The 15,261-nt window shown below is 54.1% G+C and overlaps 1 protein-coding gene across 1 annotated transcript in view; it reads right to left on the bottom strand.

Moving 5' to 3' along the window:
- Positions 1-15,261, bottom strand: part of SLC4A2 (solute carrier family 4 member 2) — a 218,033-nt gene that overhangs the window by 190,250 nt on the left and 12,522 nt on the right. The gene's annotated exons all lie outside the window — the stretch shown is intronic.

Here is a 15,261-nt window from a genome sequence, read left to right as displayed (position 1 = left end):
CCTCACCGCAGTCACATGACACACTGTATAACCTCACTGCAGTCACATGACACTGTATAACCTCACCGCAGTCACATGACACACTGTATAACCTCACCGCAGTCACATGACACACTGTATAACCTCACCGCAGTCACATGACACAGTATAACCTCACTGCAGTCACATGACACACTGTATAACCTCACCGCAGTCACATGACACTGTATAACCTCACCGCAGTCACATGACACACTGTATAACCTCACCGCAGTCACATGACACTGTATAACCTCACCGCAGTCACATGACACACTGTATAACCTCACCGCAGTCACATGACACTGTATAACCTCACCGCAGTCACATGACACTGTATAACCTCACCGCAGTCACATGACACACTGTATAACCTCACCGCAGTCACATGACACACAGTATAACCTCACCGCAGTCACATGACACTGTATAACCTCAACGCAGTCACATGACACTGTATAACCTCACCGCAGTCACATGACACACTGTATAACCTCACCGCAGTCACATGACACTGTATAACCTCACCGCAGTCACATGACACACTGTATAACCTCACCGCAGTCACATGACACACTGTATAACCTCACCGCAGTCACATGACACACTGTATAACCTCACCGCAGTCACATGACACTGTATAACCTCACCGCAGTCACATGACACTGTATAACCTCACCGCAGTCACATGACACTGTATAACCTCACCGCAGTCACATGACACACTGTATAACCTCACCGCAGTCACATGACACTGTATAACCTCACCGCAGTCACATGACACACTGTATAACCTCACCGCAGTCACATGACACACTGTATAACCTCACCGCAGTCACATGACACTGTATAACCTCACCGCAGTCACATGACACTGTATAACCTCACCGCAGTCACATGACACACTGTATAACCTCACCGCAGTCACATGACACACTGTATAACCTCACCGCAGTCACATGACACTGTATAACCTCACCGCAGTCACATGACACTGTATAACCTCACCGCAGTCACATGACACACTGTATAACCTCACCGCAGTCACATGACACTGTATAACCTCACCGCAGTCACATGACACACTGTATAACCTCACCGCAGTCACATGACACACTGTATAACCTCACCGCAGTCACATGACACTGTATAACCTCACCGCAGTCACATGACACACTGTATAACCTCACCGCAGTCACATGACACAGTATAACCTCACCGCAGTCACATGACACACTGTATAACCTCACCGCAGTCACATGACACTGTATAACCTCACCGCAGTCACATGACACTGTATAACCTCACCGCAGTCACATGACACACTGTATAACCTCACCGCAGTCACATGACACTGTATAACCTCACCGCAGTCACATGACACTGTATAACCTCACCGCAGTCACATGACCCTGTATAACCTCACCGCAGTCACATGACACACTGTATAACCTCACCGCAGTCACATGACACTGTATAACCTCACCGCAGTCACATGACACTGTATAACCTCACCGCAGTCACATGACACACTGTATAACCTCACCGCAGTCACATGACACACTGTATAACCTCACCGCAGTCACATGACACACTGTATAACCTCACCGCAGTCACATGACACGATGTATAACCTCACCGCAGTCACATGACACACTGTATAACCTCACCGCAGTCACATGACACTGTATAACCTCACCGCAGTCACATGACACTGTATAACCTCACCGCAGTCACATGACACAGTATAACCTCACCGCAGTCACATGACACTGTATAACCTATCCGCAGTCACATGACACTGTATAACCTCACCGCAGTCACATGACACACTGTATAACCTCACCGCAGTCACATGACACTGTATAACCTCACCGCAGTCACATGACACACTGTATAACCTCACCGCAGTCACATGACACTGTATAACCTCACCGCAGTCACATGACACAGTATAACCTCACCGCAGTCACATGACACACTGTATAACCTCACCGCAGTCACATGACACTGTATAACCTCACCGCAGTCACATGACACACTGTATAACCTCACCGCAGTCACATGACACACTGTATAACCTCACCGCAGTCACATGACACACTGTATAACCTCACCGCAGTCACATGACACACTGTATAACCTCACCGCAGTCACATGACACACTGTATAACCTCACCGCAGTCACATGACACACTGTATAACCTCACCGCAGTCACATGACACACTGTATAACCTCACCGCAGTCACATGACACTGTATAACCTCACCGCAGTCACATGACACTGTATAACCTCACCGCAGTCACATGACACTGTATAACCTCACCGCAGTCACATGACACACTGTATAACCTCACCGCAGTCACATGACACTGTATAACCTCACCGCAGTCACATGACACACTGTATAACCTCACCGCAGTCACATGACACACTGTATAACCTCACCGCAGTCACATGACACACTGTATAACCTCACCGCAGTCACATGACACACTGTATAACCTCACCGCAGTCACATGACACACTGTATAACCTCACCGCAGTCACATGACACACTGTATAACCTCACCGCAGTCACATGACACACTGTATAACCTCACCGCAGTCACATGACACACTGTATAACCTCACCGCAGTCACATGACACACTGTATAACCTCACCGCAGTCACATGACACACTGTATAACCTCACCGCAGTCACATGACACACTGTATAACCTCACCGCAGTCACATGACACACTGTATAACCTCACCGCAGTCACATGACACACTGTATAACCTCACCGCAGTCACATGACACACTGTATAACCTCACCGCAGTCACATGACACACAGTATAACCTCACCGCAGTCACATTACACACTGTATAACCTCACCGCAGTCACATGACACTGTATAACCTCACCGCAGTCACATGACACACTGTATAACCTCACCGCAGTCACATGACACTGTATAACCTCACCGCAGTCACATGACACACTGTATAACCTCACCGCAGTCACATGACACTGTATAACCTCACCGCAGTCACATGACACTGTATAACCTCACCGCAGTCACATGACACACTGTATAACCTCACCGCAGTCACATGACACACTGTATAACCTCACCGCAGTCACATGACGCTGTATAACCTCACCGCAGTCACATGACGCTGTATAACCTCACCGCAGTCACATGACACACTGTATAACCTCACCGCAGTCACATGACACACTGTATAACCTCACCGCAGTCACATGACACTGTATAACCTCACCGCAGTCACATGACACACTGTATAACCTCACCGCAGTCACATGACACACTGTATAACCTCACCGCAGTCACATGACACACTGTATAACCTCACCGCAGTCACATGACACAGTATAACCTCACCGCAGTCACATGACACACTGTATAACCTCACCGCAGTCACATGACACTGTATAACCTCACCGCAGTCACATGACACACTGTATAACCTCACCGCAGTCACATGACACACTGTATAACCTCACCGCAGTCACATGACACAGTATAACCTCACCGCAGTCACATGACACACTGTATAACCTCACCGCAGTCACATGACACTGTATAATCTCACCGCAGTCACAAGACACACTGTATAACCTCACCGCAGTCACATGACACTGTATAACCTCACCGCAGTCACATGACACTGTATAACCTCAACGCAGTCACATGACACACTGTATAACCTCACCGCAGTCACATGACACTGTATAACCTCACCGCAGTCACATGACACACTGTATAACCTCACCGCAGTCACATGACACACTGTATAACCTCACCGCAGTCACATGACACTGTATAACCTCACCGCAGTCACATGACACACTGTATAACCTCACCGCAGTCACATGACACACTGTATAACCTCACAGCAGTCACATGAAACACTGTATAACCTCACCGCAGTCACATGACACTGTATAACCTCACCGCAGTCACATGACACACAGTATAACCTCACCGCAGTCACATGACACTGTATAACCTCACCGCAGTCACATGACACACTGTATAACCTCACCGCAGTCACATGACACACTGTATAACCTCACCGCAGTCACATGACACTGTCTAACCTCACCGCAGTCACATGACACTGTATAACCTCACCGCAGTCACATGACACTGTATAACCTCACCGCAGTCACATGACACTGTATAACCTCACCGCAGTCACATGACACTGTATAACCTCACCGCAGTCACATGACACTGTATAACCTCACCGCAGTCACATGACACACTGTATAACCTCACCGCAGTCACATGACACTGTATAACCTCACCGCAGTCACATGACACACTGTCTAACCTCACCGCAGTCACATGACACACTGTATAACCTCACCGCAGTCACATGACACTGTATAACCTCACCGCAGTCACATGACACTGTATAACCTCACCGCAGTCACATGACACTGTATAACCTCACCGCAGTCACATGACACTGTATAACCTCACCGCAGTCACATGACACACTGTATAACCTCACCGCAGTCACATGACTCTGTATAACCTCACCGCAGTCACATGACACACTGTATAACCTCACCGCAGTCACATGACACACTGTATAACCTCACCGCAGTCACATGACGCTGTATAACCTCACCGCAGTCACATGACACACAGTATAACCTCACCGCAGTCACATGACACTGTATAACCTCACCGCAGTCACATGACACACTGTATAACCTCACCGCAGTCACATGACACTGTATAACCTCACCGCAGTCACATGACACACTGTATAACCTCACCGCAGTCACATGACACACTGTATAACCTCACCGCAGTCACATGACACTGTATAACCTCACCGCAGTCACATGACACACTGTATAACCTCACCGCAGTCACATGACACACTGTATAACCTCACCGCAGTCACATGAAACACTGTATAACCTCACCGCAGTCACATGACACACTGTATAACCTCACCGCAGTCACATGACACACTGTCTAACCTCACCGCAGTCACATGACACACTGTCTAACCTCACCGCAGTCACATGACACACTGTATAACCTCACCGCAGTCACATGACACACTGTATAACCTCACCGCAGTCACATGACACTGTCTAACCTCACCGCAGTCACATGACACACTGTCTAACCTCACCGCAGTCACATGACACACTGTATAACCTCACCGCAGTCACATGACACACTGTATAACCTCACCGCAGTCACATGACACACTGTATAACCTCACCGCAGTCACATGACACTGTATAACCTCACCGCAGTCACATGACACTGTATAACCTCACCGCAGTCACATGACACACTGTATAACCTCACCGCAGTCACATGACACACTGTATAACCTCACCGCAGTCACATGACACTGTATAACCTCACCGCAGTCACATGACACTGTATAACCTCACCGCAGTCACATGACACACTGTATAACCTCACCGCAGTCACATGACTCTGTATAACCTCACCGCAGTCACATGACACACTGTATAACCTCACCGCAGTCACATGACACTGTATAACCTCACCGGAGTCACATGACACACTGTATAACCTCAACGCAGTCACATGACACACTGTATAACCTCACCGCAGTCACATGACACTGTATAACCTCACCGCAGTCACATCACACACTGTATAACCTCAACGCAGTCACATGACACACTGTATAACCTCACCGGAGTCACATGACACACTGTATAACCTCAACGCAGTCACATGACACACTGTATAACCTCACCGCAGTCACATGACACACTGTATAACCTCTGGTCACAGTTATGGTGCAGTGTCTCGGCGGTCTGGTCACAGTTATGGTGCAGTGTCTCGGCGGTCTGGTCACAGTTATGGTGCAGTGTCTCGGCGGTGAGGTCACAGTTATGGTGCAGTGTCTCGGCGGTCTGGTCACAGTTATGGTGCAGTGTCTCGGCGGTGAGGTCACAGTTATGGGGCAGTGTCTCGGGGGTCTGGTCACAGTTATGGTTCAGTGTCTCGGGGGTCTGGTCACAGCTATGGTGCAGTGTCTCGGGTGTCTGGTCACAGTTATGGTGCAGTGTCTCGGGGGTCTGGTCACAGTTATGGTGCAGTGTCTCGGCGGTCTGGTCACAGTTATGGTGCAGTGTCTAGGAGGTCTGGTCACAGTTATGGTGCAGTGTCTCGGGGGTCTGGTCAAAGTTATGGGGCAGTGCCTCGGCGGTCTGGTCACAGCTATGGTGCAGTGTCTCGGGGGTCTGGTCACAGTTATGGTGCAGTGTCTCGGGGGTCTGGTCACAGTTATGGTGCAGTGTCTCGGCGGTCTGGTCACAGTTATGGTGCAGTGTCTCGGCGGTCTGGTCACAGTTATGGGGCAGTGTCTCGGGGTCTGGTCACAGTTATGGGGCAGTGTCTCGGCGGTCTGGTCACAGTTATGGTGCAGTGTCTCGGCGGTGTGGTCACAGTTATTGTGCAGTGTCTCGGCGGTGTGGTCACAGTTATGGTGCAGTGTCTCGGGGGTCTGGTCACAGTTATGGGGCAGTGTCTCGGCGGTCTGGTCACAGTTATGGGGCAGTGTCTCGCGGTCTGGTCACAGTTATGGGGCAGTGTCTCGGCGGTCTGGTCACAGTTATGGGGCAGTGTCTCTGCGGTCTGGTCACAGTTATTGTGCAGTGTCTCGGCGTTCTGGTCACAGTTATGGGGCAGTGTCTCGGCGGTCTGGTCACAGTTATGGGGCAGTGTCTCGGCGGTCTGGTCACAGTTATGGGGCAGTGTCTCGGCGGTCTGGTCACAGTTATGGTGCAGTGTCTCGGGGGTCTGATCACAGTTATGGGGCAGTGTCTCGGCGGTCTGGTCACAGTTATGGTGCAGTGTCTCGGCGGTCTGGTCACAGTTATGGTGCAGTGTCTCGGCGGTCTGGTCACAGTTATGGTGCAGTGTCTCGGCGGTCTGGTCACAGTTATGGTGCAGTGTCTCGGCGGTGAGGTCACAGTTATGGTGCAGTGTCTCCGGGGTCTGGTCACAGTTATGGTGCAGTGTCTCGGCGGTCTGGTCACAGTTATGGTGCAGTGTCTCGGCGGTGAGGTCACAGTTATGGTGCAGTGTCTCGGCGGTCTGGTCACAGTTATGGGGCAGTGTCTCGGCGGTCTGGTCACAGTTATGGGGCAGTGTCTCGGCGGTCTGGTCACAGTTATGGTGCAGTGTCTCGGCGGTCTGGTCACAGTTATGGGGGAGTGTCTCGGCGGTCTGGTCACAGTTATGGTGCAGTGTCTCGGGGGTCTGGTCACAGTTATGGTGCAGTGTCTCGGCGGTCTGGTCACAGTTATGGGGCAGTGTCTCGGCGGTCTGGTCACAGTTATGGTGCAGTGTTTCGGCGGTCTGGTCACAGTTATGGTGCAGTGTCTCGGCGGTCTGGTCACAGTTATGGTGCAGTGTCTCGGAGGTCTGGTCACAGTTATGGTGCAGTGTCTCGGCGGTCTGGTCACAGTTATGGTGCAGTGTCTCGGCGGTCTGGTCACAGTTATGGTGCAGTGTCTCGGCGGTCTGGTCACAGTTATGGGGCAGTGTCTCGGCGGTGTGGTCACAGTTATGGTGCAGTGTCTCGGCGGTCTGGTCACAGTTATGGGGCAGTGTCTCGGGGGTCTGGTCACAGTTATGGGGCAGTGTCTCGGGGGTCTGGTCACAGTTATGGTGCAGTGTCTCGGCGGTCTGGTCACAGTTATGGTGCAGTGTCTCGGAGGTCTGGTCACAGTTATGGTGCAGTGTCTCGGAGGTCTGGTCACAGTTATGGTGCAGTGTCTCGGCGGTCTGGTCACAGTTATGGGGCAGTGTCTCGGCGGTGTGGTCACAGTTATGGTGCAGTGTCTCGGCGGTCTGGTCACAGTTATGGTGCAGTGTCTTGGAGGTCTGGTCACAGTTATGGGGCAGTGTCTCGGCGGTGTGGTCACAGTTATGGTGCAGTGTCTCGGCAGTCTGGTCACAGTTATGGTGCAGTGTCTCGGTGGTCTGGTCACAGTTATGGTGCAGTTTCTCGGCGGTCTGGTCACAGTTATGGTGCAGTGTCTCGGCGGTCTGGTCACAGTTATGGTGCAGTGTCTCGGCGGTCTGGTCACAGTTATGGGGCAGTGTCTCGGCGGTGTGGTCACAGTTATGGTGCAGTGTCTCGGCGGTGTGGTCACAGTTATGGGGCAGTGTCTCGGCGGTGTGGTCACAGTTATGGGGCAGTGTCTCGGCGGTCTGGTCACAGTTATGGTGCAGTGTCTCGGCGGTCTGGTCACAGTTATGGGGCAGTGTCTCGGCGGTCTGGTCACAGTTATGGGGCAGTGTCTCGGCGGTCTGGTCACAGTTATGGGGCAGTGTCTCGGCGGTGTGGTCACAGTTATGGGGCAGTGTCTCGGCGGTGTGGTCACAGTTATGGTGCAGTGTCTCGGCGGTGTGGTCCCAGTTATGGTGCAGTGTCTCGGCGGTCTGGTCACAGTTATGGGGCAGTGTCTCGGCGGTCTGGTCACAGTTATGGTGCAGTCTCTCGGCAGTGTGGTCCCAGTTATGGTGCAGTGTCTCGGCGGTGTGGTCACAGTTATGGTGCAGTGTCTCGGCGGTCTTGTCACAGTTATGGTGCAGTGTCTCGGCGTTGTGGTCACAGTTATGGTGCAGTGTCTCGGCGGTGTGGTCACAGTTATGGTGCAGTGTCTCGGCGGTGTGGTCACAGTTATGGTGCAGGGTCTCGGAGGTCTGGTCACAGTTATGGTGCAGTGTCTCGGCGGTGTGGTCACAGTTATGGTGCAGTGTCTCGGAGGTCTGGTCACAGTTATGGTGCAGTGTCTCGGAGGTCTGGTCACAGTTATGGTGCAGTGTCTCGGCGGTCTGGTCACAGTTATTGTGCAGTGTCTCGGCGGTGTGGTCACAGTTATGGTGCAGTGTCTCGGGGGTCTGGTCACAGTTATGGGGCAGTGTCTCGGCGGTCTGGTCACAGTTATGGGGCAGTGTCTCGCGGTCTGGTCACAGTTATGGTGCAGTGTCTCGGCGTTCTGGTCACAGTTATGGGGCAGTGTCTCGGCGGTCTGGTCACAGTTATGGGGCAGTGTCTCGGCGGTGTGGTCACAGTTATGGTGCAGTGTCTCGGCGGTGTGGTCCCAGTTATGGTGCAGTGTCTCGGCGGTCTGGTCACAGTTATGGGGCAGTGTCTCGGCGGTCTGGTCACAGTTATGGTGCAGTGTCTCGGCGGTGTGGTCCCAGTTATGGTGCAGTGTCTCGGCGGTGTGGTCACAGTTATGGTGCAGTGTCTCGGCGGTCTTGTCACAGTTATGGTGCAGTGTCTCAGCGTTGTGGTCACAGTTATGGTGCAGTGTCTCGGCGGTGTGGTCACAGTTATGGTGCAGTGTCTCGGCGGTGTGGTCACAGTTATGGTGCAGGGTCTCGGAGGTCTGGTCACAGTTATGGTGCAGTGTCTCGGCGGTGTGGTCACAGTTATGGTGCAGTGTCTCGGAGGTCTGGTCACAGTTATGGTGCAGTGTCTCGGAGGTCTGGTCACAGTTATGGTGCAGTGTCTCGGCGGTCTGGTCACAGTTATTGTGCAGTGTCTCGGCGGTGTGGTCACAGTTATGGTGCAGTGTCTCGGGGGTCTGGTCACAGTTATGGGGCAGTGTCTCGGCGGTCTGGTCACAGTTATGGGGCAGTGTCTCGCGGTCTGGTCACAGTTATGGGGCAGTGTCTCGGCGGTCTGGTCACAGTTATGGGGCAGTGTCTCGGCGGTCTGGTCACAGTTATGGTGCAGTGTCTCGGCGTTCTGGTCACAGTTATGGGGCAGTGTCTCGGCGGTCTGGTCACAGTTATGGTGCAGTGTCTCGGGGGTCTGGTCACAGTTATGGGGCAGTGTCTCGGCGGTCTGGTCACAGTTATGGTGCAGTGTCTTGGCGGTCTGGTCACAGTTATGGTGCAGTGTCTCGGCGGTCTGGTCACAGTTATGGTGCAGGGTCTCGGAGGTCTGGTCACAGTTATGGTGCAGTGTCTCGGCGGTGTGGTCACAGTTATGGTGCAGTGTCTCGGAGGTCTGGTCACAGTTATGGTGCAGTGTCTCGGAGGTCTGGTCACAGTTATGGTGCAGTGTCTCGGCGGTCTGGTCACAGTTATTGTGCAGTGTCTCGGCGGTGTGGTCACAGTTATGGTGCAGTGTCTCGGGGGTCTGGTCACAGTTATGGGGCAGTGTCTCGGCGGTCTGGTCACAGTTATGGGGCAGTGTCTCGCGGTCTGGTCACAGTTATGGGGCAGTGTCTCGGCGGTCTGGTCACAGTTATGGGGCAGTGTCTCGGCGGTCTGGTCACAGTTATGGTGCAGTGTCTCGGCGTTCTGGTCACAGTTATGGGGCAGTGTCTCGGCGGTCTGGTCACAGTTATGGGGCAGTGTCTCGGCGGTCTGGTCACAGTTATGGGGCAGTGTCTCGGCGGTCTGGTCACAGTTATGGTGCAGTGTCTCGGGGGTCTGGTCACAGTTATGGGGCAGTGTCTCGGCGGTCTGGTCACAGTTATGGTGCAGTGTCTTGGCGGTCTGGTCACAGTTATGGTGCAGTGTCTCGGCGGTCTGGTCACAGTTATGGTGCAGTGTCTCGGCGGTCTGGTCACAGTTATGGTGCAGTGTCTTGGCGGTGAGGTCACAGTTACGGTGCAGTGTCTCCGGGGTCTGGTCACAGTTATGGTGCAGTGTCTCGGCGGTCTGGTCACAGTTATGGTGCAGTGTCTCGGCGGTGAGGTCACAGTTATGGTGCAGTGTCTCGGGGGTCTGGTCACAGTTATGGTGCAGTGTCTCGGGGGTCTGGTCACAGTTATGGTGCAGTGTCTCGGCGGTCTGGTCAAAGTTATGGTGCAGTGTCTCGGCGGTCTGGTCACAGTTATGGTGCAGTGTCTCGGCGGTGAGGTCACAGTTATGGTGCAGTGTCTCGGCGGTCTGGTCACAGTTATGGTGCAGTGTCTCGGCGGTCTGGTGACAGTTATGGTGCAGTGTCTCGGCGGTGAGGTCACAGTTATGGTGCAGTGTCTCGGGGGTCTGGTCACAGTTATGGTGCAGTGTCTCGGCGGTCTGGTCACAGTTATGGGGCAGTGTCTCGGCGGTCTGGTCACAGTTATGGGGCAGTGTCTCGGCGGTCTGGTCACAGTTATGGGGCAGTGTCTCGGCGGTCTGGTCACAGTTATGGGGGAGTGTCTCGGCGGTCTGGTCACAGTTATGGTGCAGTGTCTCGGCGGTCTGGTCACAGTTATGGGGCAGTGTCTCGGCGGTCTGGTCACAGTTATGGGGCAGTGTCTCGGCGGTCTGGTCACAGTTATGGTGCAGTGTCTCGGCGGTCTGGTCACAGTTATGGTGCAGTGTCTCGGCGGTCTGGTCACAGTTATGGTGCAGTGTCTCGGAGGTCTGGTCACAGTTATGGTGCAGTGTCTCTGCGGTCTGGTCACAGTTATGGTGCAGTGTCTCGGCGGTCTGGTCACAGTTATGGTGCAGTGTCTCGGCGGTCTGGTCACAGTTATGGGGCAGTGTCTCGGCGGTGTGGTCACAGTTATGGTGCAGTGTCTCGGCGGTCTGGTCACAGTTATGGGGCAGTGTCTCGGGGGTCTGGTCACAGTTATGGGGCAGTGTCTCGGAGGTCTGGTCACAGTTATGGTGCAGTGTTTCGGCGGTCTGGTCACAGTTATGGTGCAGTGTCTCGGAGGTCTCGTCACAGTTATGGTGCAGTGTCTCGGAGGTCTGGTCACAGTTATGGTGCAGTGTCTCGGCGGTGTGGTCACAGTTATGGTGCAGTGTCTCGGCGGTCTGGTCACAGTTATGGGGCAGTGTCTCGGCGGTGTGGTCACAGTTATGGTGCAGTGTCTCGGCGGTCTGGTCACAGTTATGGTGCAGTGTCTCGGAGATCTGGTCACAGTTATGGGGCAGTGTCTCGGCGGTGTGGTCACAGTTATGGTGCAGTGTCTCGGCGGTCTGGTCACAGTTATGGTGCAGTGTCTCGGTGGTCTGGTCACAGTTATGGTGCAGTTTCTCGGCGGTCTGGTCACAGTTATGGTGCAGTGTCTCGGCGGTCTGGTCACAGTTATGGGGCAGTGTCTCGGCGGTGTGGTCACAGTTATGGTGCAGTGTCTCGGCGGTGTGGTCACAGTTATGGTGCAGTGTCTCGGCGGTGTGGTCACAGTTATGGTGCAGTGTCTCGGCGGTGTGGTCACAGTTATGGGGCAGTGTCTCGGCGGTCTGGTCACAGTTATGGTGCAGTGTCTCGGCGGTCTGGTCACAGTTATGGGGCAGTGTCTCGGCGGTCTGGTCACAGTTATGGGGCAGTGTCTCGGCGGTCTGGTCACAGTTATGGGGCAGTGTCTCGGCGGTGTGGTCACAGTTATAGGGCAGTGTCTCGGCGGTGTGGTCACAGTTATGGTGCAGTGTCTCGGCGGTGTGGTCCCAGTTATGGTGCAGTGTCTCGGCGGTCTGGTCACAGTTATGGGGCAGTGTCTCGGCGGTCTGGTCACAGTTATGGTGCAGTGTCTCGGCGGTGTGGTCCCAGTTATGGTGCAGTGTCTCGGCGGTGTGGTCACAGTTATGGTGCAGTGTCTCGGCGGTCTGGTCACAGTTATGGTGCAGTGTCTCGGCGGTGTGGTCACAGTTATGGTGCAGTGTCTCGGCGGTGTGGTCACAGTTATGGTGCAGTGTCTCGGCGGTGTGGTCACAGTTATGGTGCAGGGTCTCGGAGGTCTGGTCACAGTTATGGTGCAGTGTCTCGGCGGTGTGGTCACAGTTATGGTGCAGTGTCTCGGAGGTCTGGTCACAGTTATGGTGCAGTGTCTCGGAGGTCTGGTCACAGTTATGGTGCAGTGTCTCGGCGGTCTGGTCACAGTTATGGTGCAGTGTCTCGGAGGTCTGGTCACAGTTATGGTGCAGTGTCTCGGCGGTCTGGTCACAGTTATGGTGCAGTGTCTCGGCGGTCTGGTCACAGTTATGGTGCAGTGTCTCGGCGGTCTGGTCACAGTTATGGTGCAGTGTCTCGGCGGTGTGGTTACAGTTATGGTGCAGTGTCTCGGCGGTGTGGTCACAGTTATGGTGCAGTGTCTCGGCGGTGTGGTCACAGTTATGGTGCAGTGTCTCGGAGGTCTGGTCACAGTTATGGTGCAGTGTCTCGGCGGTCTGGTCACAGTTATGGGGCAGTGTCTCGGCGGTGTGGTCACAGTTATGGTGCAGTGTCTCGGCGGTGTCGTCACAGTTATGGTGCAGTGTCTCGGCGGTGTGGTCACAGTTATGGTGCAGGGTCTCGGAGGTCTGGTCACAGTTATGGTGCAGAGTTTCGGCGGTGTGGTCACAGTTATGGTGCAGGGTCTCGGCGGTGTGGTCATAGTTATGGTGCAGGGTCTCGGGGGTCTGGTCACAGTTATGGGGCAGTGTCTCGGGGGTCTGGTCACAGTTATGGTGCAGTGTCTCGGCGGTCTGGTCACAGTTATGGTGCAGTGTCTCGGCGGTCTGGTCACAGTTATGGTGCAGTGTCTCGGCGGTCTGGTCACAGTTATGGTGCAGTGTCTCGGAGGTCTGGTCACAGTTATGGTGCAGTGTCTCGGAGGTCTGGTCACAGTTATGGTGCAGGGTCTCGGAGGTCTGGTCACAGTTATGGTGCAGTGTTTCGGCGGTCTGGTCACAGTTATGGGGCAGTGTCTCGGCGGTCTGGTCACAGTTATGGGGCAGTGTCTCGGCGGTCTGGTCACAGTTATGGGGCAGTGTCTCGGCGGTCTGGTCACAGTTATGGGGCAGTGTCTCGGCGGTCTGGTCACAGTTATGGGGCAGTGTCTCGGGGGTCTGGTCACAGTTATGGTGCAGTGTCTCGGGGGTCTGGTCACAGTTATGGGGCAGTGTCTCGGCGGTCTGGTCACAGTTATGGGGCAGTGTCTCGGCGGTCTGGTCACAGTTATGGGGCAGTGTCTCGGCGGTCTGGTCACAGTTATGGGGCAGTGTCTCGGGGGTCTGGTCACAGTTATGGTGCAGTGTCTCGGCGGTCTGGTCACAGTTATGGTGCAGTGTCTCGGCGGTCTGGTCACAGTTATGGGGCAGTGTCTCGGCGGTCTGGTCACAGTTATGGGGCAGTGTCTCGGGGGTCTGGTCACAGTTATGGTGCAGTGTCTCGGCGGTCTGGTCACAGTTATGGTGCAGTGTCTCGGGGGTCTGGTCACAGTTATGGTGCAGTGTCTCGGCGGTCTGGTCACAGTTATGGTGCAGTGTCTCGTAGGTCTGGTCACAGTTATGGTGCAGTGTCTCGGAGGTCTGGTCACAGTTATGGTGCAGTGTTTCGGCGGTCTGGTCACAGTTATGGTGAAGTCTCGGCAAAGCACAGCATAGAGGTTCCTGAGATGTATAATAAAACAATTTCTAAACACAAACCTTTAAGCCTGAAATAGAGATTTCTAATCCTTCAGGACGCGGCTTTGTGCAGGAATGTTGGGGTCACCGACTAATATGACCCCGGGGCCCGCCCCTCCTCATCTAGAGCCGTATTGTTACCGCCCTGTGTTCATCATTCTAACTGAGAATCACTGGACAAGACGAGAGAATCCACTAGAGGGCAACGACACATCCCATCACCTCCCTGCACCCGGAGTCCTCCTGTCCTATCAGGTTATTGGTGGGGTGACACATCACCTCACCTCCCGGCACCCGGAGTCCTCCTGTCCTGTCAGGTTATTGGTGGGGTGACACATCACATCACCTCCCGGCACCCGGAGTCCTCCTGTCCTGTCAGGTTATTGGCGGGGTGACACATCACATCACCTCCCTGCACCCGGAGTCCTCCTGTCCTGTCAGGTTATTGGTGGGGTGACACATCACCTCCCTGCACCCGGAGTCCTCCTGTCCTGTCAGGTTATTGCCGGGGTGACATATCACATCACCTCCCTGCACCCGGAGTCCTGCTGTCCTGTCAGGTTATTGGCGGGGTGACACATCACATCACCTCCCTGCACCCGGAGTCCTCCTGTCCTGTCAGGTTATTGGTGGGGTGACACATCACATCACCTCCCTGCACCCGGAGTCCTCCTGTCCTGTCAGGTTATTGGTGGGGTGACACATCACATCACCTCCCTGCACCCGGAGTCCTCCTGTCCTGTCAGGTTATTGGCGGGGTCACACATTACATCACCTCCCTGCACCCGGAGTCCTCCTGTCCTGTCAGGTTATTGGCGGGGTGACACATCACATCACCTCCCTGCACCCTGAGTCCTCCTGTCCT

Source organism: Hyla sarda, unplaced genomic scaffold (genome assembly GCF_029499605.1).
Source record: "Hyla sarda isolate aHylSar1 unplaced genomic scaffold, aHylSar1.hap1 scaffold_399, whole genome shotgun sequence".
NCBI lineage: Eukaryota > Metazoa > Chordata > Amphibia > Anura > Hylidae > Hyla > Hyla sarda.
The sequence above is the reverse complement of the archived record's forward strand: the minus strand, read 5'-3'. Positions and strand labels throughout refer to the sequence as shown.